Genomic DNA, 23,589 nt, shown 5'->3' with positions numbered 1-23,589 from the left:
CAGAAAGGTTAGGTAACTTGCTCAAGGTCAAACAGCTAGTTAGGAAAGGAAGCCCGTGGCACTCGGTAAGTTGACTTGTAAAAATTCAGCCACTTCTCATCAAGGAAGACCAAACCAGAGCACACAGACAAAAGGACGGACCCTGGAGACTCCTACAACTGACAGCTTGCTTTTTAGTGAAAGGAAAAATTCCCATTGTTGGCATGCAATTTCTAAGGCGATTTCACAGTATTTTTCCCCATAGATGTCCCTTCAAAGCATGTAACTTTTTGAAAGAAGTGTCTGCTTCCCTTGGACCTGCTCAAGCCTCAATCACTCTTGGCTGGGTATGATTAAGGAGAGTCGCGGATACTTCATACGGTGCACACGGAAGCCATCCTCACCCCGGCATGCAATGAATTTCATCAAGCGCCCCACCATACCAGCACTATTTCTCCCTCTTCAACAGCAATGCCTCAGGAGTTTTCCACTGCAAAATGCTTTAATACATTAAATAAAAAAAAAAAAAACAGAAATTGAAAGAACATGTATTGAGGTACCTTTTATTGGTATAAGAATGAAAGTTCCAGATTAACCATGTCATTGTTTTATTTTCACCATGGATTTTTTTCACAAACTCTTTGAAATTAAATAGACTTATCTGTAAATATCTTTCTACGTTAAAACTACTTCCCAACCCACAAAGACCCCACTTACTATTAATTTCTGGGGAATTTCATTTACTCATTTTATCTAATATAAAAAAATCAACATTTTGCCAGCAGTTAAAAAGAGAACCTTAAAGTTCTCAAATGACTTTCCACCAAGCCCCCAAAAGAAAACCACCCATATCCAAAACTTTAAAGCAATAAAAATTTCTATTTTCCAAAAAAGTATTTACAGACTGAAATTCAAACTCTACATTGCCATCAATGTAATTATACAAGCGCATACAAAGCCCTGGGAAAGAGGACGTATTTCATTACAAAATATTTATGATCAAGAAAATATTGCTTGCCTTTAAATAAATAGAAGTGCCAGAAAATAAATATGCTTAAAGATGGCCATTTTCACAAGTAAACAAAAAAGTACACATGTAAGAAACAAAGTGAAAATGCTTGAGCTTCAAAATGACTCTAGCAGTGTTTGCACAAATTTGTTATAAAGCGAGGTCTTCTGAAGACTTCCTCTGTTTAGTTATAAAAATACAAAGAGGCTTTAGAGAAGGATTTCACCAAGCCAAATGTATGATACGCACAGCCATCAGACCAAGACTGCACTAGAAACTTCCACCTATTGTTGTGAGCAAAACCATAACACCAAATAATCTAAAAAATTTTTCCTGTTTGAACAAAGAAATTCTCAATAACTAACTGATGCAGATCAAAACTGACTCGATCTGATGGCCACCATGGAGCAGTTCTAGATCTAAGGGGACACTTGAGAGCCAAGGGGTCAAATCCAATCTCATGTGTTTCACACAAGCCCAGGCTCACTTTCAGTCCGTGTGAATTACATCTACCTGGACCTCCATTTCTGTCTTTAAATCCATTTTTTCGCTGTGCCAAGTATATTACACATCTGATCCTGTTTTTCTATATCCTCTCTCTCTTCCCTATGGGCTTTTATTGGTCTCTGAAGTCCCTGGAGATCTTCAGTGCCAGCTCCAACTCTGTGTCCCAGACCACATCGGGCCAGCTCTTGGCTTTCTTTCTATCTTCTCTACACTCCCTTGAAATCCCAACAGACAAATACCAATACAGCAGAAGGTGAACAATGTAGCCAAAATAAACACTTTCTAGTTAAAGTCTTTAAATAGAAGTTTTAACTTAGAGGATTCTTCACTGAAAGCTGATCAGCAAAGTCCTATGACCATGGATCTGACAAAAACCCATGTTAAAACAGCAACCCGTGAAACAGTCTGCTGCCTATGTTAGAAATTACCCAGTAATTGTGTCAAAAAGCTGTTAACACAAAAAATGTACATATTAAACAAGCAAATCCTTCCAAATATATCATCAACCCCACTGTAAAAGATTGCACATGATAGTCTTCATTTTGTCTGTAAGGGGAACAACAACAACAAAAAAACCCAGTCTTCAGATGCTTGATTCAGTCGAACCTGGAAGTGCCACAGCCGAGGCAGGCACTCGCTCCAGCTCAATGCCATCAATGCCCAATGGCACGAGCTGGGTGCTGAGGGTATGACGAGTGATGAGGAATCCCAAATGTCACACTCAGTCACAAATCTCTGCCATCAGAGGGGACTGGGTTGCATGTACAACACCGGTGGGGAGCCCACACTACTCGAAGGACTTCGGAAATGCGCGTCAAAGGAGCTCGGTGTGATCCCAATCACGGTATCATTCTGGGGCACTTCGCCTTTCAGAAAAAGTCATCATCTTCATCTTCCACTATCTCCTGTAGAAACATCAGAAATCATCAGTAACGTCACCACTGCTGACTGAAAAGCTTTCAACAATTCCTTCCTCAGGAAGGTGTTAACGTTTGTAAAGATGGTGAAGAAGATATCTTAATTTCAAAAGAAAGCCAGTGTAGTGGCACACGCCTGTAGTCCCAGCTACTCGGGAGGCGGAGGTGGGAGGACTGCTTGAGCTCAAGAGTTCCAAATCTAGCCTGGGCAACATAGCGAGACCATGTCTCTAAAAAAACAAAACAGAACAGAACAAAAGCTCCCTCTGATAAGCACTTCCTTCTTACCAACATACCCACATAACTGCTCATCACACATTGTAATCATTTGTTTCAAGTCTGACTTGCAAACAGATTTGAAGCTCAATGGGGACAGAAAACATGACGAGTCATTCTTGCCCAGTGTTAGAGCTCTTGTACCTAACACAATGTGAATGAATTACACGCCCCTCAACAAATGCAAAACATAGAGAAAAAGATGAAAGGTGCTTTCCAATGATTACTTATTAAAAACAACAACAAAAAAGCCATCTTGAAGCTGCTTTTAATGAGAAAACAAATGTGCTCCCAAGCAACAGAGCAGCAAAATTCTTTATTACTGGATTCTAATTTTCCTCTCTAACTGTAACTGTCTCAGCTCCACCTCATGTGACCTGGAGGGTATGTTGCAACCTGCGTCTTCACCAGCCATTCATGAAGCTCTATAAAACTAATGTAAACTGCTGGGTCAATTTCAACATGAGTCAACTGGAGATTGTTACTTGGTGAGAATGCGCAAGTGGCAAAGATCTAAATTTGTTCAGCTAATTTGTAATTAACCTTCGCTTCTCACATGTCAGTATGTGAAGTGTCTGGTTAAGCAATTTATCCAAAAAAGCCACAGACTCTTTAAATAACACCAAAACCTGGGCTTGGAATTTTATAAAGGTAGAATGAGTAAGGCACGGTTTCGGTGTGCTTTTTTAAAGAAAACAGGGTCTTGCTCTGTTGCCCAGGCTGGAGTGCCGTGCTACATTTACAGCTCACTGCAGCCTTGACCTCCCACCTCAGCTTCCAGAGGAGCTGGGACTACAGGTGTGCACCACCACGCCCAGCTAATTTAAAAAATTTTTGTAGAAACAGGGTGTCACTGTGTTGCCCAGGCTGGTCTCAAGCAATCCTCTGGCCTTGACCCCCTACAGTGCGGGGATGACACGCATGAGCGACTTGCCACTTACTATCTGACTGTGACCCGGAGCCAGAAAGGAGATTCCGAGAGTGTGCTCAATCAATCACAAACTGACCTTTCTCATGGGTTTCTTGAACTCCTGTAGCTCTTCAGCACTCATGTCTTCCCATACCTGATAAATAGGATCAATGAATTTCTTTGACCTGTCAACAAAGATCACATTTCAAAGTCAAGTTAAATACTTCAGCAGAAGTCAAAATTGGTTTGGATCTTTTCTCACAAGATCTATTACCCAAAACCAAGAAGTGAAAACTACGGCTTAAATAATTACATTAAAAAAAACCTGGCTGGGCGCAGTGGCTCATGCCTGTAATCCCAGCACTTTGGGAGGCTGAGGTGGGCAGATCACGAGGTCAGGAGATCGAGACCATCCTGGCTAACACGGTGAAACCCCGTCTCTGCTAAAAATACAAAACATTAGCCGGGTGTGTTGGCGGACGCCTGTAGTCCCAGCTACCCGGGAGGCCGAGGCAGAATGGCCTGAACCTGGGAGGCGGAGCTTGCAGTGAGCCGAGATCACGCCACTGCACTCCAGCCTGGGCGACAGAGCGAGATCGTCTCATTAAAAAAAAAAAAGAAAAAAACCAAAACAAAAAAACAACCCTCTATGTAAATGCTGTAACTAATGTGGCTCTTTCTGCATAAGAGTTCATTCACTCATGTCAATGGAGTATTGAACTACCGTTTTTCATCTTTCCATTTTCACGTGAAATTGTTTCTAAACTTTACAAAGACTGACAAGTCAGTTAGATATAGTATATCCAAATGGAAATGAAACCGTAATATTCTGGAACTCTCTTTTTTATATTTCTGTAGTAATTTGCTGAAAAGTAAGTCTAGGAAAAACAACTAATCTGGTTTCAGTCAATCAAGACTTAAGGGACCAGACAATCCCAGACGGTCATGATGCTGCTAGTTATTTTAGAAAACATAATAAGCAAAAATCCTGCTTCCTTATACAAGTGCCAAGTTAAGGCTGGCCCAGTGGTTTTCTAGAACAACTCATCTAGATAAATCGCTTTTTGGTTTTTTTTTTGTTTTTTGAGACAGAGTCTCACTCTCTCGCCCAGGCTGGAGTGCAGTGGCGCAATCTCGGCTCACTGCAACCTCCACCTCCCGAGTTCAAGCGATTCTCCTGCCTCAGCCTCCCGAGTAGCTGGAATTACAGGCGCCCACCACCACGCCCGGCTAATTTTTGTATTTTTAGTAGAGACAGGGTTTCACCATCTTGGCTAGGCTGGTCTTGAACTCCTGACTTCAAGTGATCCACCCGCCTCAGCCTCCCAAAGTGCTGGGATTACAAGCATGAGCCATTACGCCCAGCCAATCATTTGTGTTTTGTTTATCCTGTGCAACAGAATGGGATGTGGTCTCTAGAGGAAAGAACAAGACACTTGGCACAAAATTATGAAGCAAGAAAAGACAGCACCCTCCCCTATCCTGGCACCATTATCCCCATAACCTTACATGTTTAAATAACAGTTTAAAGAAAAACAAAAAAAAACCCAAAAACCCTTGATGTCAGTCTGGCTCCTAGTGAGGCAAAGATCTACCCACTCTGGGGTGCCTGCGCCACTCGGCAAGTCCTGCTAGGCATCCTCTACTTTGCATCTGTGAAATATACGCAGGGAGACCACGAGACGCTCATCAACAGCGAGGAAGGGCCACTTCTGGCGAAGAGTGGCCAATTTTGGGAAAAGCAAACATGTATCACGTTTAAATCCACCTCCTGGCCGGGCGTGGTGGCTCACGCCTGTAATCCCAGCACTTTGGGAGGCTGAGGCGGGCGGATCACGAGGTCAGGAGATTGAGACCATCCTGGCTAACAAGGTGAAACCCCGTCTCTACTAAAAATACAAAAAAAATTAGCCAGGCATGGCAGTGGGCACCTGTAGTCCCAGTTACTCGGGAGGCTGAGGCAGGAGAATGGCGTGAACCCAGGAGGCGGAGCTTGCGGTGAGCCGAGATCACACCACCGCACTCCAGCCTGGGCGACAGAGTGAGACTCCGTCTCAAAAAGAAAAAAAAATCCACCTCCTCCAGTGTCAATGTTTAAAAGTACCTACCTCTTCAGCACACAGGGATCAAAGGGGAAGAAGGTGTCCAGCGGGTTTGTGCAGGTCTGCACCGAGTCTCCTCCAGCGGTACTCCTAATGACTGGCAGCATCTGGCGATTGTTCCTCTCAATGATGGTGTAGCAGAAGACGAGCTGGTACTTACTGTGGAACAAAAAAACAACACAGACAGAGGCATTAACATGCTGGAGTGACTCTGTGGGGATGTGAGCTGCGTGTGACAACTGTACCTACCACAGAGAAATTGCTGAATGTAACAAGTGCTAGTACAAATAACAATATAAAGCAGAAAGTACCACTTTTAGGGTACCGTTCTGTGGGTCTTCTATTTGCAAGTTTGCTAAGGAGAAAGAAAATGTGGCTATCGCTCAGAATGTAAAACTGGGCTTATATTTTAATGAGTAATAGATATTATTCATTAAAAATAAATGTTTGCAAGGCAAAACTCTTAGATTACATAACTATAGGTGTCTTTATTTTTACTGTTTGCAAAAGAATTAGAAGGTTGGTGGAAGAGGGATTCAGGAGTTCCTCAGGAGGAAATAGTGGCTGGTGAAGAGACTTGCTGAAGAAGCACTGAAGAAGAAATAAGCCTTTACTGAAGGAGGGACACGGGGTTGACTAAGTCATGACCTCAAAAACAGGCACAGAAAGGACTGGGCATGCTGAGTGAGAACAGTTAAATGCATAGAAGAAAACATAAAATAAAAAAAGACAATTATGTTTTTAATTTTTCCAGTAGTTGTCTCTAAATGATTGAGCAACTTGAAAAATTATTTATTGGACAGCTTCTCCAAGATGAGGACTTAGACCTCACTTCTGTCACTCTCCATCTCAGGTTCTCAGGTCACCGTGGCAACTTCAAGCCACATACTTTGATTTCTGTCCTGTTAGCCCAGGCTCACAGCACTTGACCCCTCCTCCTGGTGGAGGACACATCAGCAAAACCACACTGGAGGGTGATTTGCACTATCAGGTAAAGTTGAAGATCTGCATCTCCTACAACCCCGCAGCTGACCGCACTTCTGGGTGTGTGACAAGGAAGCGTGTGCCCACACACAAGGACACACACACAAGAATGTTCCTGAGCACTAAAACACTAACACAGCCAGCCGGGCACGGTGGCTCACACCTGTAATCCCAGCACTTTGGGAGGTTGAGGCAGGCGGTTCACTTGAGCTCAGGAGTTTGAGACCAGCCTGGTCAACATGGTGAAACCCCGTCTCTACTAAAAATACAAAAATTAGCTGGGCATGGTGGCAGGCGCCTGTAGTCCCAGCTATTCGGGAGGCTGAGGCAGGAGAACTGCACGAGCCTGGGAGGTGGTGGTTGTAGTGAGCTAAGATCACGCCACTGCACTCCAGCCTGGGTGACAGAGCAAGACCTTGTCTCAAAAAAAAAAAAAAAAAAAGACAAAAACTAACAGATGAAATCCCAACAAAGACTCAATAAAAAAGATTCCCAGAACATAACAGAGCAGTTAAAATCAAAATAAAGCTTTGTGTCAGTATGGTTCAATCTCAAAACCATCAAGCAGGCAAAAGCAACAGCTACAGAATGGTACACACCTTTATTTACCATATCCGCACCTAGGCAGAGACTTTTATTTCAATCCCCTGCTCTTAGCCTCACATCACATCACACTCTGTGCCTCCAATGCACATGCCAACCCCAAATCGAGAGCCCCTGGACCAGATGGTTCACAAATGCAGTCCTCTGTCCCCACCCTGAGAACATACCAGGGGCAGCGGCCTCTGCTTTGCTTCATCCATCCTCACTCTTCGAGCTGCTCACCATCTTAACCAACATGCTGAAGCCTCCACCCACTCACCGCCGTTGCTTATTGGTCTCTTTATGCCCTTTCCTAATCCTTTACTATCACTGAGACTCAGAAGAGAGGACACCTTGAACCAGACGCCTAGCAAAGGAGAACTAAAGAGGCTGACGGAGCTCAGCAAGCTGCTGGCTCTTATCTGTTGAAGATTTTAAGCTATGATCTGGCCTAAATATCCTCATTGAATATTCAATTCTCCAATTTGCTTTCTCCATAAAGCAGAATAACTTAGTGAAAGCTTACAAAGGAGCCAGACTACATTTAAATCTGTGCTGCCAGTCTAGCTCTATGACTTTAGGCAAGTGATTTCACCTCTCTGTACCTCCACCTCCCCGTTGATAAACAGGGTTTCATCCTAGAGGGCTGTTTGAGGATCAAATGAGTTCTATGTAAAGTGCTTAGAACTGCCTGGCACAGAGGAGAGGCTATGGATTAGCCATAGCTACCAGACCTGAGAGAACAGAACTCTCTAAACCAATCTCTTACAGGTCAACATTTGCCTCACGTCCAGTTTATTTCTATTACTATTACAGCAGTCACTCTAATAAGCATCTATGGCTTTGCCCCTCTCAGCTTACTGGTTGCCATACTTATTTCAAAGTGCTGCCCTTTGGATAAGAAGTAGTAGCAATTTCCAATGCCATCAAAGTATAAAAACAATAGCTGTATCACAGTATTTCCTGCAAGGACTGGGTTGTTTTTGTTTGTTTAAGAGACAGGGTCTCATTCTGGACCCCAGACTGGAGTGCAGTGGTACAATCAGGGCTCACTGCATCCTTGACCTCCTGGGCTCAAGTGATCCTCCTACCTCAGCCTCCTGAGTAGTTGGGACTACAGACACAGGCAACCACACCCAGCTAATTTTTAAAATTTTTTTGTAGAGATAGGGTCTCACTATGTTGCTCAGGCTGGTCTTTTAACTCCTGGCCTCAAGCAATCCTCCCACCTCAGCCTCCCAAAATGTTGAGATTACAGGCGTCAGCCACCACGCCTGGCCTTTTATAATGTTACTAATTTCATAGAAATTTAACAGACTCTTACAATACTAGATAAACATAAATAAAAATATTTTAAATAACTCCCATCAAGAAAGCGTAAATAACTTACTTTGTGATTGCAGCAAAAAAGTTAACCACTGAGGGCAGGCAAATCTTCAGGGGATTTAGCTGGCTCATCACTATCCGCTCAAAATTCAGACTCTGAAGATACCGCAAACCTTTGGTTTAAAAAAAAAAAAAAAGATTTTTTTAAAGGTACAAATAAGTGAAAAGTGTAAGATATCTTTAAAAGCACAAATTATCACACATTTAAAAAAAAACTTAAAAAAATTTTTTGCAGAAATGCTTTAAATAAAGGTCCATGCAGATAGTCACACAGTATATGGCCCAGAAGAATGTCACTAGGCTAACCACATTCACTGGTCACCAAGGCAGCTTCTCTAAAGAAAACTTAGGAAGTAGCAGGCTGTAAGATTCCACAACAATGTGAAGTTCATACGCTTGTAAGCTCAGTGTAGGCTGAGTTAATACAGAGGGAGAAAAAGATCTTGTGATTTGGTTTCAGCTAACAATCACGACAGGCAACAAAACAAAACAGCAATTTGATTCTAGCTTGCAAGTCTTGTTAGTGAAGCTGAGTGCTGTTTTCAGGTGCACAGTAGTCATTTGTAGTTTTTTTTCTAAACAAGAAAACTCCAAATTTGCCTTCTACCTCAACAGAAGGCAAATTTAGACAGAAACCACTTTCTTAGACTTAATGAATATAATTCTTTCCTACATGAGTAAAATAAAGACACCACATTTATTTTAAGAGGCAAGCTGACCAACTTGTACTTAAGTATATTTTCTTAGGAGTTTCTTTGATGCATATTTCAATAAAAATTACCTAAATGGGATGTCACAGCTTACAAAAACAAGATATTTAATTCAGATTCCTGGCATTAATTTATACAAAGAAAAGCAGAGCTTGTATTTACTTACCTTGTGATAAAACCTCATCCTACTAGTTCATACAACATCTTTTAGAAGCATGTAGGATGTAGGTAAACATATATAATGCAACACGTACAACTTTCAGTTTAGAGCTGTGGCTGTTAACCCAAAGAGACTGCGACCCCCGCAGAGGACACCTGGCAGTATCTGGAGACAGTTTTAGGTGTCACAGCTGGGGGTGGTCGGGGACTGCTGTTGGCAGCTAGTAGGTGGAGGCTGTTAAACATCCTACAGTGCAGAGGACAGCCCCCGACGATGAAGGATGATGCAGCCCAAATGGCAATCGTGCAGGGTTGAGAGACCCCAGTTTAGAGGAAGTGACCCACCAAACCATGTGAATTATTCATAAACATAAACAGAACAATTTACAATGACTTATAAACACTGTTCTTGGAGACTCTCTTCAACTAAAATACACTAATCTAGTAAGTTTCAACTGATAGATTTGAATTATAAGTAACTCTTAGAAATCAGCAAAACAATAATGGTCAATTAAGTCTCAAGGCTCCAGGCAGAGTTTAATCTACATAAACTCAAACTTTAGGGTCAGCCCAACCTGGCTTCAGTTTTCTAATCCTGCCAGTAACCATGTGATGTTGGGAAAATGACTTTCTTGTGCTTTGGTGCTGTCTGTAAAGGGAGAATACCTGCCATTTACTAGGCTGTTACAAGGACAACAAAGAGAAGGTGCATCCAACTGAAGTTTTGTACAGGGCGCTGGCACAGCCCAGGGCTCAGCCTCACCTCTGGAGACATCTTCACATTTCAAACCTTCAAAGGCAGAAACCTCTTTCTTAACCTCAAATCCATCTTAAGGGGTTTGTAGGGTTCTCAAGCTCAAATCTATCTTAAGGGGTTTGTAGGGGCCTATGAGCTGCTTGAAATTATTATTAAAAGTTTGAGTGTACATGCAGTTTTCTGAATCCAGTTTTTATAAAAATCTCAAAAAAGTAATGAATCACCATTCTGAAGGGTGACAAGAACACAAGGAAAATCCAGTCCAGCACTCCCACAACACTGACCTTCTTTCAGGTTTCCGCTCAAAAGCTGCTTGTGTCTAAAAACAAAGGTGTAGAACACAGCTTGGCAGGCTGAGTAAAATGGTCCATGGAGAGCAACATCACAGAATGCCTTTGTTCCCGAATCCTGGTTATTAAGGTATATGTGCAGCCAGTTAACCAAAAGATCTAGGCATGATCTTACAGTACTAGAGAAAAGAAAAATTCAAGTCAACTTTACACTTCATAAAAAAACCAGAATAACATAAAAACACATAACTGCCTTTCATTACAAACCATGCTAAGTAAGTTCATAGGTTTCTTTAAATAATACTCATGGGTACAGAGGAAAAGCAAAGAAAGGAAGGATAAGGATGGGTGCGTAAGAAGACAACCTTCCAATTACAAGGCAGAGTAGCTCTGACCTTCTAGGAACAGGTGAGCCCCTAAGAACGTCCCAAGGGATGGAAAGCAGGTTCTCCTATCCATCTCAAAGGTACCCCTCTTAGGGTGACTGGCTAAATAGGACACGTTCACCAACACCTCTCAAGAGAAAGACAGTCTGGTGGACTTCAGTATTCCCCGATGCATCCTAGTCAAGTCCTATGGTGAATAATTTTGTGGCTGGGGAAGGGTTTCAACAGCATCCTTGTCCAAAGATATCTTCATGGGCTACTGGAAGAAACTGGCCTCCTAGATAGGTCTATTACCTTTAAAAGGGTTTTTCTTCAGCTCTAACAGATACAATAGATTCGGAATGCAAATGAAAAAATGACAAACCTACAAAAAGAATCAAAACAGTATACAACTCTGTCCTCTATCCATAAAACAAATGGATCTTTAAGTGCAACCACACAAAAGAGATGACAAAAGCCTTAAATACAGGGTTTTATATATAAAAAAGGACACACTTTATTCTAAAATCACCACTTAGAAATATAAACATCTTGCACAGAGTAGGGATTTTATTCATTTTAAAAACATGCCAAAAAAATAAGGGAGATATTTCTGACTTGAGACAATGCTATACTCTTTTTAAAGCATGATATTAAAAAGTACTCGGAAAATTAGGCTACTTACATAAGAGGAATAAATTTAGCTCTTGCCAAAAAGCTTCCAATATAATTTCCAGCAGCCTGCCTGATGATGGCAGGATTACTTGGATCCTGCAATTTCTTCCAGAGATGTTCCAAAAATGCCTCTGCGAATCCCTATAAAAAGAGAGGGCGTCGGTGTGATCTTTTTTAATGCCTAAGATAATCTGGCTATCAAAATCCCAAGATTTTTACTTCACCAATGTGGGGAAAAGTTCTACTACCTCATAAGTATCTCATGGGCTTCATTTTTAAAACACGTTGAGAGAATAACATTAAAAACAAAAGGCACCTCGGGTGTTAAATAATTCAATGGATCCCAAACCTAGCTAAGCATCAAAATCAACCCGGGGCCAGGCGCAGTGGCTCATGCCTGTAATCCCAGCACTTTGGGAGGCCGAGGCGGGTGGATCGCCCAAGGTCAGGAGCTCGAGACCAGCCTGGCCAACATGGAGAAACCCTCTCTCTACTAAAAATACAAAAATTAGCCAGGCGTGGTGGCAGGTGCCTGTAATCCCAGCTACTTGGGAGGTTGAGGCAGGAGAATTGCTTGAACCCAGGAGGCAGAGGTTGCAGTGAGCTGAGATCATGCTACTACACTCCAGCCTGGGTGACAGAGTGAGACTCCGTCTCAAAAAGAAACAAACAAACAAACAAACAAAAAACAACAAAAAATTCAACCTGGGAGGTACAAATTCAGTAGGTTTGTGATAGGGCTTTGGAATCCACATATTACAAAAACTCTCCAAGTGATTCCAATGTCAGCCAGAACTGGTGACCAACAATAATTCACATCCCATGGAGCTCCAAATGGGCACTCCTGTGAGTGCAAAGCACCTTCCAGTCTCTGGACACACTGAACTCAACCATGAACAGAAATACGGACTAACGTACAGCTGCTATTTGAGTTAAATATGCCAATCATGAAAAAAACTGACACAGCTTCTCACCAAAGGGTGTGACTTCCAACTTCTCCTAAATAGCGCTGTTCTAAAGCTAGGCACACCCATTTGGGCAGAATGAATTCAACCTTCTTTCCCATGCCAACACTCTCCTGACCTCTAGGAAGACACAAAATCGTTGCAGAGAAGGAAAAGCCTTCTACATTCTTTCCCCCACTAAAAAAAAAAAAAAAAAAAAAAAAAAGAAGAAAAGACAAAGTCTAAAGTTTTTAAAACTCTAGATTAATAAGTTGGTTTGGGCTAGTTACAACTCGACCCTTGGAAAGAATAAAGGAAATACAGTTAATTACCCCATATGAGATTTTAATAGAGAAAGGCTTAAGGGAAGAGCACCACCTAGTGACCAAAAGGCAGGATGACATTTTCAGAGCACCTAGCTGGGCTGGCAGGCGGCAATCTCTTTTCTCTCCAAGTGTACTGAGAAGGGAACGTGGGCCAGGCACAGTTGTTCACACCTGTAATCCCAACGCTTTGCAGGGCAGGGGGCGGGCAGATCACTTGCGGTCAGGAGTTCAAGACCAGTCTGGCCAACATGGCGAAACCCCGCCTCTTCTAAAAATACAAAAATTAGCCAGGCATGGTAACCTGTGGTCCCAGCTACTTGAGAGGGTAAGCACTGAGAGTCTGTTGAGCCCAAGAGGTGGAGGTTGCAGCAGTGGGCAGCAGAGCGAGACTGTGTCTCAAAAAAGAAAGGAAAAAAAACAAAAAAAGGAAGGAGAATGCGATTTTATTAAGCAGACTAGCAAGTAAGTTCAAGGAAAAGAATTATTTACTTCATGGTCTCCGTCCACCCCAGTTTTTAGGGAAAATTTTCGGGCAAAAACAAAATAAGCTAAGATAATGTTAATCACATTGTTACTCACCAATTTGCAACTACAGAGGTAAAACATGAAAAACTGTACGTGGCAGGAGGCATGGGTGGACAACAGGAGTTTGTCAAAGATGTTTATCAGGTCGCGATATAGATCCTTTGTTTTGCCGTTATCAACCTGACCTATGGAGAAAATCTGGCATCTCAGTTTTTATAAAGACATATTTTCAAGTTTCATCTGCCATATTTTTTATAAACACAACACCATTAAAAAACAACATTATCCAGCCAGGCACAGTGGCTCCTGCCTGCAATCCTAGCACTTTGAGAGGCCAAAGTGGGAGGGAGCCCAGGAGTTCAAGGGCAGCCTGGGCAACACAGGGAAGCTCTGTCTCTACAAATAATCAAAAAATTAGCCAGGCATGGTGGCACGCCTGTGATCCCAGCTACATGGGAGGCTGAGGCAGATGAACCGCTTGAGCCCAGGAGGTCAAGGCTGCAGTAAGCCATGTTTGTGCGACTGCATTCCAGCCTGGGTTACAGAGTAAGACCGTGTCTATTAAAAAAAAAAGAAAGAAAGAAAGACATTATCCATTAAAATATGGTTAAAACAAAATGCTACTTTTAGTTTGCACAGATTTTCCTCTGAATATAATAATCTAACACCTGCAAGGAAGCAGGCCCTCACCTCACACACTGTGGCAAGGTCAGAAATGCAAATCCTTCTGAAGGGCAAGTCTATAATTCATGTAGCAAAAGACCTCTGATCCAATTATTTTACTGTTAGTAAACAGCTGAATATATAGGCACAAGGATGTTCATTACAACTGTTACTTATCATGGTGAAAACAGTAAAAGACAGTTAAACCCACGTGATCAGTAACATTTATTATTACAATTTTTTTTTTTAGAGATGGGGTCTTGTTATGTTGCCCAGGCTAGTTAGTCTTGAACTCCTGGCCTCAGCAATCCTCCCACCGTGGCCTAAGTGCTGGGATTCAATAACAATTGTTTTAAAACAGGCAATGATATGAGAAAATGTTTATCTTCAGCATCCACGTAAAGGGCAGATTATGAAACACTTACGTTTAGTGTGACACCCAAATTCACTAAAAAATACTCTCCTACATATACAGACGCTAACAGAAAAGGGAAAAAAGTCAAACTTCAAAATGCTCATAATGGTTCTCTGAATAGTAGAAATGTGGCCATTTAAATTGTTTTTATCCTTTCCTGTAGTTTCCAAATTCTCTAATCAACATGTATTATAACAGCAAGACCGTTAAAACAGTAATGCAGTCAACTCAGATTCCACTTCTATTATTCTGACTCACTGAGCTCATCTTAAATCTTAGCAATGTGAATGGAAAAAAATTCTGTTTTTGCCTGGCAAAGCCTTTAAAGTTCCATGAAGGCAAGAAGCACATATAGTACTAACACTAGCACAACAATGGTGCCAGGCAAAGACCCTCTAAACTCAATACATAACAGAGCACCACATATTAGTGCCCCCTACATCATTCTTAAATGCATTCAGCAACTTGAGTGTAATTTGATCTAAAACTGGCCAAACTCCATATATAATCTTTCAATACAACAATCAGTGAAAAGACAGAAGACAAATATAACTCAGCCAGAATCCCAGTCCCATTTTCAAGCTATGTGACTGGCAAGTAACTTGACCTCTTTAAATCATCTTAAACTCATACTCAATAGATATTTTTACAGGATTTTTATTAGTACTAGAGATAATGGATGGAAAATGCCCAGCACAAAGCCAGGTACACTGCAGGTGTTCAATAAACAGTAGCTACTGTGATTTACCATCTACATAGCAGACATCCTTCATGTAGGACAAAACCAAAGACATCAGGATGTCCAGGCACTCGGCTACAGGATGCACCATCTGGTCAAGCCGTTCAGGACCAGCCTTTGTTTCATGTTCAGTTTCTTCATCTTCATCCTTTGAAGACAAAAAGTAAATACTAACGTTAAAAAATTCAATGTGAAAGTGGTTTAGTAGGAAAACCATCATAAGTGATTATTTCCCTTAAAAGATAAAACAAAGAGGCTGGGGAAAGCGGCTCACATCTATAATCCCAGAACTTTGGGAAGCAGAGGTGGGGGGGATCACTTGAGGTCAGGAGTTCGAGACCAGCCTGGCCAACATGGTAAAACTCCGTCTCTACAAAAAATACAAAAATTAGCCAGGTATGGTGGTGCACGCCTGTAATTCCAGTTACTCAGGAGGCAGAGGCAGGAAAATAGCTTGAACAGGGAGGTGGAGGAGGCTACAGTGAGCCGAGTTTGTGTGCTCCAGCCTGGGGAACAGAGGAAGACTCTGTGCCCCACCAAAAAAAAAAAAAAAGAACTAAAACAAAGATATGGACCATGCACAGTGGCTCACACCTATAATTGCCAACACTTTGGGAGGCCAAGGCAGGAGGATCACTTGAGCTCAGGAACTTGAGACCAGCCTGGGCAACATAGTGAGACCCGTCTCTACAAAAATAGAAAAAAAGTAGCCAGGTGCGGCGGCACTGTATTCCCAGCTACTCGGGGAGGCGGAGGTGGGCAGATCACTTGGGCCCAGGAGGTCGAGGCTGGAGTGGGCCACGATCACACACCACCACACTCCAGCCTGGGCAACAGAGTGAGACCCTGTCTCAAATTAAAAAAGAAAAGAAAAGAAAGAAAGAAATGCAGACACCTTTCCAGGCAGGGGTCTCATTCAGGGATGTGAACCAGAACCACCTGTGAAATTTAAAATAAAAGCCAAGACTCACAGCACCAGCTTCTGATTCTCATTGAGAAGACCCAACGAGAGCTATCCATGCAAACATCACAGATGCCCCCTACCTCTGCTCCTGGTGCCCACCATGGCACGTGCTTTTGATGCCAGGCCCCCTTTTACAGGTCAGGATATCCACCTCTCCGCTGCTGTGAGTACTGGCGGCCAACAGCTCACAGCTGCCTACTTTCTCCAGAACTGCCCTGAGCAGAAAGGAGCCAGGACCACCCTTGCACTCTTTCCAGCCCCACCCTCTTAGAGCCAATGACTGATTGACAAGACATCAGAAAAGGACATCTCCTTGGTCTCAAGCTGGGAGCAAACTCTGTAGACCAATCCATGCCCCAGAATGCCTGGTGGGATCAGGCTGTAGCGACCTCCCAAGTGAGACCCGGCCCTCGCTTAGCTCCCCTGCCCTCTTCTGCTCCCTGACACCCTCTGTCCCAAGGGCACCTGAATCCCTGTCTCAGACTCTCCTTCCACTGAACCCAACTTCAGATACCACCCAAAAAAAGTAATGCTATAAAGTGTACAAGTGGTAAAATGCAGAAATTAAATAGGTATGCTTTTCTATTAACCACGCCCTCACAAACAGCATCCAGCTTACAAAAACAAACACTGAAAGTCACAAGAACAAAAGTGAAACGTACTTCACCAAACCCAAATTCAAAGCCTTGGAAATAAACCAATTACGCTAAGTGCTAAATGACATGGCAGCAAATTACTCATATAAGGAATCATTTTCAAGTTTGCTAAACTATTTTAATTCTTTCAATCTAAAGCCTTAACAAAGATGAGCAGCACTAGCTGTTTCCACCCTTTGATTATGATAAACTTCATCTCCACTTTCATTAATAAACTGCTAACCATATTAAACAATCCTTCTGTGGAATCTGTCCCACCACAAGTTTGAGTTGCTGTTTCTTCAGCATCTTCAATATCCTGCCGGGATGCATTCACCTATAACAAAGGGGGGAAAAAAAAAGAATAAAAGAATTTAAAAAATACGACTATGTTATTTTGGGATGGAAATTCATCGGATATACACACATTCAAGGTGTCCAGATTAGTGCCTTATATCGCACTCCAATACAATACATAATTCTGGTGCAAGCCTGTAAACTGACCTAGGACATGAAGGAATTTAAATATAATAAACCAAGCCCCTTTCACTACATACTTATATAAAATCGACAACTATCACATGATGCTCTATGCCAGGTAGCCTCAACAAATTCCACATTTATTCTAGCTCTGATATGGTCTGGCTCTGTGTCCCCACCGAAATCTCACTTTTTTTTTTTTTTGAGGCGGAGTTTTGCTCTTGTTGCCCAGGCTGGAATACAATGGCAAGATCTTGGCTCACCGCAAACTCCGCCCCCCAGGTTCAAGCGATTCTCCTGCCTCAGCCTCCCGAGTAGCTGGGATTACAGGCATGTGTCACTGTGCTCAGCTAATTTTGTATTTTTAGTAGAGACGGGGTTACTCCATGTTAGTCAGGCTGGTCTCGAACTCCTGACCTCAGGTGATCCACCCGCCTCAGCTTCCCAAAGTACTGGGATTACAGGCGTGAGCCACCGCGCCCGGCCCCAAATCTCATCTTGAATTGTACTCCTGTAAGTCCCACATGTTGTGGGCGGGACCGGTGGGAGGTAATTTGAATCATGGGGTCGGTTTCCCCCATGCTGTTCTTGTAACAGTGAATAAGTCTCACGAGATCTGATGGTTTTATAAGGGGTTTCCACTTCTACATCTTCCTCATTTTCTCTTGCCGCCACCACGTAAGAAGTGCCTTTCACCTCCCGCCATGATTCTGAGGCCTCCCCAGCCATGTGGAACTGTAAGTCCAATTAAACCTCTTTTTTGGCCAGGTGCAGTGGCTCACGCCTGTAATCCCAGCACTTTGGGAGGCCGAGGTGGACGGATCATGAGGTCCGGAGATTGAGACCATCCTGGCTAACATGGTGAAACCCCATCTCTACTAAAAATACAAAAAATTAGCTGGGCATGGTGGCACATGCCTGTAATCCCAGCTAATCAGGAGGCTGAGGCAGAAGAACTGCTTGAACCCAGGAGGTGGAGGTTGCAGTGAGCCGAGATCGCAACACTGCACTCCAGCCTGGGCAACAGAGCGAGACACCATCTCAAACCAACCAACCAACCAACCAACAAACTAACAAAAATATCTCTTTTTCTTTCCAGGCTCAGCTATGTCTTTATCAGCAGTGTGAAAACAGACTAATACAATCTCTATGCACAAGACACTCACAGACACATTGTGTAATAAACATATCGTAAATCAATCGAGCAGAAAAATGATGAACTGCAAGCCAAATGTGCATGATGCAGTATTTATTTTGGTATATCACCATTCAAATATCTTAACATACCACTCAAACCATGCCATTTTGTATTATCTATGCTTGACCTTCTTTGTAAACATTCTAAAATGTTCCTTAAGTATATACCAGAGAAAGACTATAAAGAGTACATATCCAGTTGGCCAGAGAGGTGCAACTCCAAGTGAGCACTGCACCAGTGAGCCCAAGCTCCAGCTCTTCTATTGTTCCATCTTCCTGCTTTCCTATAGCATCAATGTTTTCCTCCACCAAAGCTCCTCTCCCCTCAGTCCACAAACCTGCTCACGTCTCCCCACTCCTAAACCATGCCTCTTAGCCCTGCTCCATCCCCTCCTTCCACCACAACCCTGCACCAAGGCCTCTAACAGCCCCAATTCTGCTTCCCCACCATCCACATCCTCTCCCGAAATGCAGTTTCTGCCTCTTCACTGACATGGTCCTCCAAAAAGCAACAAAGACTACCTTCTAACCACTAAATCCAAGGACTGTTGCTCTTTTCATCCTTCTAAAAAATGACAGCAGTATCTGATGCTGCTGACCAAACTCCTTCTTCCGGCGGATCCCTCCTGAGCATCCAGACTCTTGGTTTTCCCCATACTTCTGATCACCCTTCTCCTCCCCTGTCCTAAACTGCATCTTTCCAAAGGTTTACGCTCAGGTCCCCACCTGCAGCCACGACTGCCTGTGAGTATTCTCTGGTAGGCTGCCCACCAGCAACTGAACATGGCCAAGATGGAACTACTCTCCCATCTGCCTCCTCTTCACGTCTTTTCTTTTTTTTTTTTTTTGAGACAGAGTCTTGCTCTGTCACCTGGGCTGGAGCGCAGTGGCGCGATCTCGGCTCACTGCAAGCTCCGCCTCCCGGGTTCACGCCATTCTCCTGCCTCAGCCTCCCAAGTAGCTGGGACTACAGGTGCCCGTCACCATATCCGGCTAAGTTTTTGTATTTTTAATGAGACAGAGTTTCACCACGTTAGCCAGGATGGTCTCGATCTCCTAGCCTCGTGATCCGCCCACCTCGGCCTCCCAAAGTGCTGGGATTACATGTGTGAGCCACCACGCCCAGCCTCCTCTTCATATTTCTAACTACCATTAATGGCAACACCAAGATTCGATTCCATAGTGAGCAACCTTTGAAGGATTCCTTTCCCTTAATGTCTGCCTCCCCTCCTCCAAACCAGTCTCAAGGACCAGTTCACCTTTCCTCACAATGTCACTAGAATCTACCACTTCCTTTCATTCCCACTGCACCTTAGTGCAGGCCTCCTTAAATAAAGTTTTAACTGTTTATAATTATAATCTGTCCTTAAGAAAGGCCAAACAGGAAAAATCACTTCCTTAGGAATCCCTTCCTGACCCCACTGTGATTCTATCAGGTTCTCTAACTCATAATGTATGTTTCATTCATAGCATTTTCCACAACCATACTTTTACATTTGGATAACTATGTATTTAACGCCTTGTTCTCCAATCATGAGGAGGAACTGTCTACAACTGCCCAGCCCATGCACAGATGGAGTTCAAGACACACTCAAAGAAAGGAAGCAAAGAATGGTGCTAGTGGTTTCTTTTTTTTTTTTTTGAGACGGAGTCTCGCTCTGTCGCCCAGGCTGGAGTGCAGTGGCGCGATCTTGGCTCACTGCAAGATCCGCCTCCCGGGTTCAAGTGATTATCCTGCCTCAGCCTCCTGAGTAGCTGGGATTACAGGCACCCACCATCATGCCTGGCTAATTTTTTTTTTTATTTTTATAGAGACGGGGTTTCGCCATGTTGGCCAGGCTGGTCTCGAACTCCTGACCTCAGGTGATGTGCCTGCCTCGGCCTCCCAAAGTGCTGGGAATACAGGCGTGAGCCACCACACCTGGCCAAGTGGATTCTTTTCTATCACTGACTATTGTTTCCACATACTGTGATTATAACAAATTCAAGTCAGTAAATGAAAATAAAAATAGATTACTCAATACTTACATCCAACTTGAGTAGCTTTTCAATAATAAGCTCCAGAATTTCATGCCTCAAGGTTGGAAAATATACACTAATCCTCAGTAAGTTATGAACGTAACATTCCTAAAGCAGAAAACATAAGATAAAACATTTCAACAGAGAATAAATGTTTCACAGTTATGTAAGCAAAACATCAATTACATGACCTTTAGTTTCAAATATTTAAAAAGAAAAAAACAGACTATCCAGCAATACAAAAACTATACTGTTTCTACATGTATTATGTTCAGTATAATCATTTCAATTATCTCCAGTAAATGAAATTTTTAATTGGCATAACTAGGTTTTTAAGTAGCTGTATTGATAAAACTCATATCTCATACAATCACCAATTTAAAGTATACAATTTAAGTTTTTAATATATTCAGTTATGTGACCATCAACATAATCAATTTCAGAACATTTATTTTTCTTTTAGAGACAGGGTCTTGCTCTCTCTCTCAGGATGGGGTGCAGTGGTGCAATCATAGCTCACTGCAACCCTGAATTCCCAGGATAAGCAATCCTTCCTCCTCAGCCTCCCTAGTAGCTAGAACTACAGGTGCACACTACCACATCTGGTTAATTTTTCCTTTTAGAGAGACATGTTCTATGTTGCCCAGGCTGGTCTTCAACTCCTGGATCTTCCCACTTCAGCCTCCCGAAGTGCTGTGATTACAGGCATAAGCCACTGTGCCCAGCCAGCAATTTTGTAACATTTTAATCACTCTAAAAAGAAATCCTACATCCATTAGTGCACCCCTAAAAAATGAAGACCTTGGCAACCACTAGTCTATGAATCTGCCTCTTCGAGACATTTCATATAAATGGAGTCCTATAATACATGTTTTTAGGGTTCAATCATGTTGTAACATGTAAACCATTCCTTTCATATCAATGGAGTCATATAATACACAGTCTTTTGGCATGTTTTTAGGGTCCAATCATGTTGTAACATATAAAGCATTCCTTTTTATTGCTGAGTAATATTCCATTGTACCATGTTTTGTCATCTGTTCATCAGTTGACAGACATTTGAGTTGCTTCTACTTGAGGCTAGTATGGATGATGCTGCTATGAACATCAATGTACAAGTTTTTCTGTGGACATATATTTTCATTTCTCTTGGGTATAAACCCAGCAATGGAACTGCTGAGTCATGTGTTAATTCTACATTTAACCTTGAAGAAATGCCAGGCTATTTTCCAAAACAGCTGCACCATTTTACATTCTCACAGCAACATATGACAGTTCCAACGTTCCCATTTCTCCATATCCTTGTCAACACTTGTTACTGTCTTCTCATTCGGATTATAGCCATCCTTGTGGGTATGAAGTGAAACCATTTCCCTGATGGCTAATGATGTTGAGCTTCTTTTCATGTGCTTTTTTTTGCAGAAATGCCTATTCAGATCCTTTGCCCATTTCAACTGGGCTATTTGCCCTTTTATTATTCAATTATAAGAGTTCTTTACATATACAAGTCCATTACCAGACATAAAATTTAGAAATATTTCCTCCCATTATTTGGGGATTATTTTCATCTTCTTGAAGATGTCCTATGAAGCATAACAACGTTTAATTTTGAAGTACAATTGATGCATTTTTTCTTTGGTTGCTTGTGCTTAGGCATCAAATCTGGAAATTACTGCCTAATCCAACATCATGAAAATGTACTTGTTTTCTTCTCAGAGTTTTACAGTTTTTACTCTTCATGTAGGGCTTTTATTGAGTTCATTTTTGTATATGGATATCCATATGCTTCATTCTTTTGCATGTTCATATCCACTTCTGCCAGCATTTGTTGAAATGACTATTCTCCCCTATTCAATCGCCTTGAACAACTGGTTACTGTATGTTGGTCTTCTGTCCCGTAACCATGCTGAACTCATTTATTATCTCTAAAATTTCTTGTGTGTGTGTAAATTCCTTAGGATGACATATAAAATCACCTTGCAAAAGAGAGTTTATGCCTTCCTTTCCATCTGGATGCTTTTATTTCTTTTTCTTGCCTAACTGCCTTGGCTAGACAAGCAGCAAGAGCGGACATCCTTGTTTTGTTCTTTGTCTTAGGAAAAAACTTTTGGTCTCTCACCATTGAATATGATGTTAGCTGTGGGTTTTTCAGATGCCCTTTATCAGGTTGAGAAAATTTCCTTCTGTTTTTCTCATAAAAGGATATTGGTGTTTGTCACACACTTCTGCATCTACTGAGATGATTATGTGGTTTTTGTCCTTTGTTCTATTGCTACAAAATATTTTATTAATTCATTTGCAGGTACTAACTCAATCTCGGCTGGTCACGGTGGTTCACGCCTCTAATCCCAACACTTTGCGAGGTGGAGACGGGTAGATCACTTGAGGTCAGGAGTTCAAGACCAGTCTGGCCAACGTGGCAAAACCCCATCTCTACCAAAAACACAAAAATTAGCAGGGTGTGGTACCCCATGTCTATAGTCCCACCTACTCGGGAGGCTGAGGTGGGAGAGTCACTTGAACTCTGGAGGCAGAGGCTGCAGCGAGCCGAGATGATGCCACTGCACTCCAGCCTGGGTGACAGAGACTGTCCCTGCCGCCCCGAAAAAAAAAAATCAATCTTGCATTCCTAGCATCAGTCACACTTGGTCATGGTACATAATTCTTTTTGTATGCTACTAGATTCGGTATTCTACTAAGGCAACCACTATTAATTATTAAAAACTGCACAGATGATCTGAACATTGTATAAAAACTTAAGCAGAATTCTTCTATGGAAGGCTTTGTTTTCAGGTTAAAATAAGGCATGTACAATTAGTAATACATGAACTATTATCTTCTAATAATTCTTGTCCGTATGAGCATGCAGCCACTACAGATATTCCTGAAATGAACTCAGACCTTGACTTGCACATCGTAATAACAGAAAAAGGCACTGGGAATCCCCAGTAGCTGCTTTATAAGAAAGGAATCTGAGTCAAATTCTTAGACATCAGTTTAAAGTCTAGAAGACAAAGTAACCTTTAAGAAAAAGACCTAACATCAGCCGGGCACGGTGGTTCACTAATCCCAGC

General features: G+C 42.3%; 1 pseudogene; it reads right to left on the bottom strand.

The window, feature by feature from the left end:
* Positions 1-526: 526 nt before the first annotated feature.
* LOC129015029 (RNA polymerase I-specific transcription initiation factor RRN3-like) overlaps positions 527-23,589 on the bottom strand; it is a 34,208-nt pseudogene continuing 11,145 nt past the window's right edge.

Source organism: Pongo pygmaeus, chromosome 18, assembly GCF_028885625.2.
Source record: "Pongo pygmaeus isolate AG05252 chromosome 18, NHGRI_mPonPyg2-v2.0_pri, whole genome shotgun sequence".
NCBI classification, from domain to species: Eukaryota; Metazoa; Chordata; class Mammalia; order Primates; family Hominidae; genus Pongo; species Pongo pygmaeus.
Note: the sequence above shows the minus strand (reverse complement) of the source record. Positions and strands in the feature narration are given on the sequence as shown.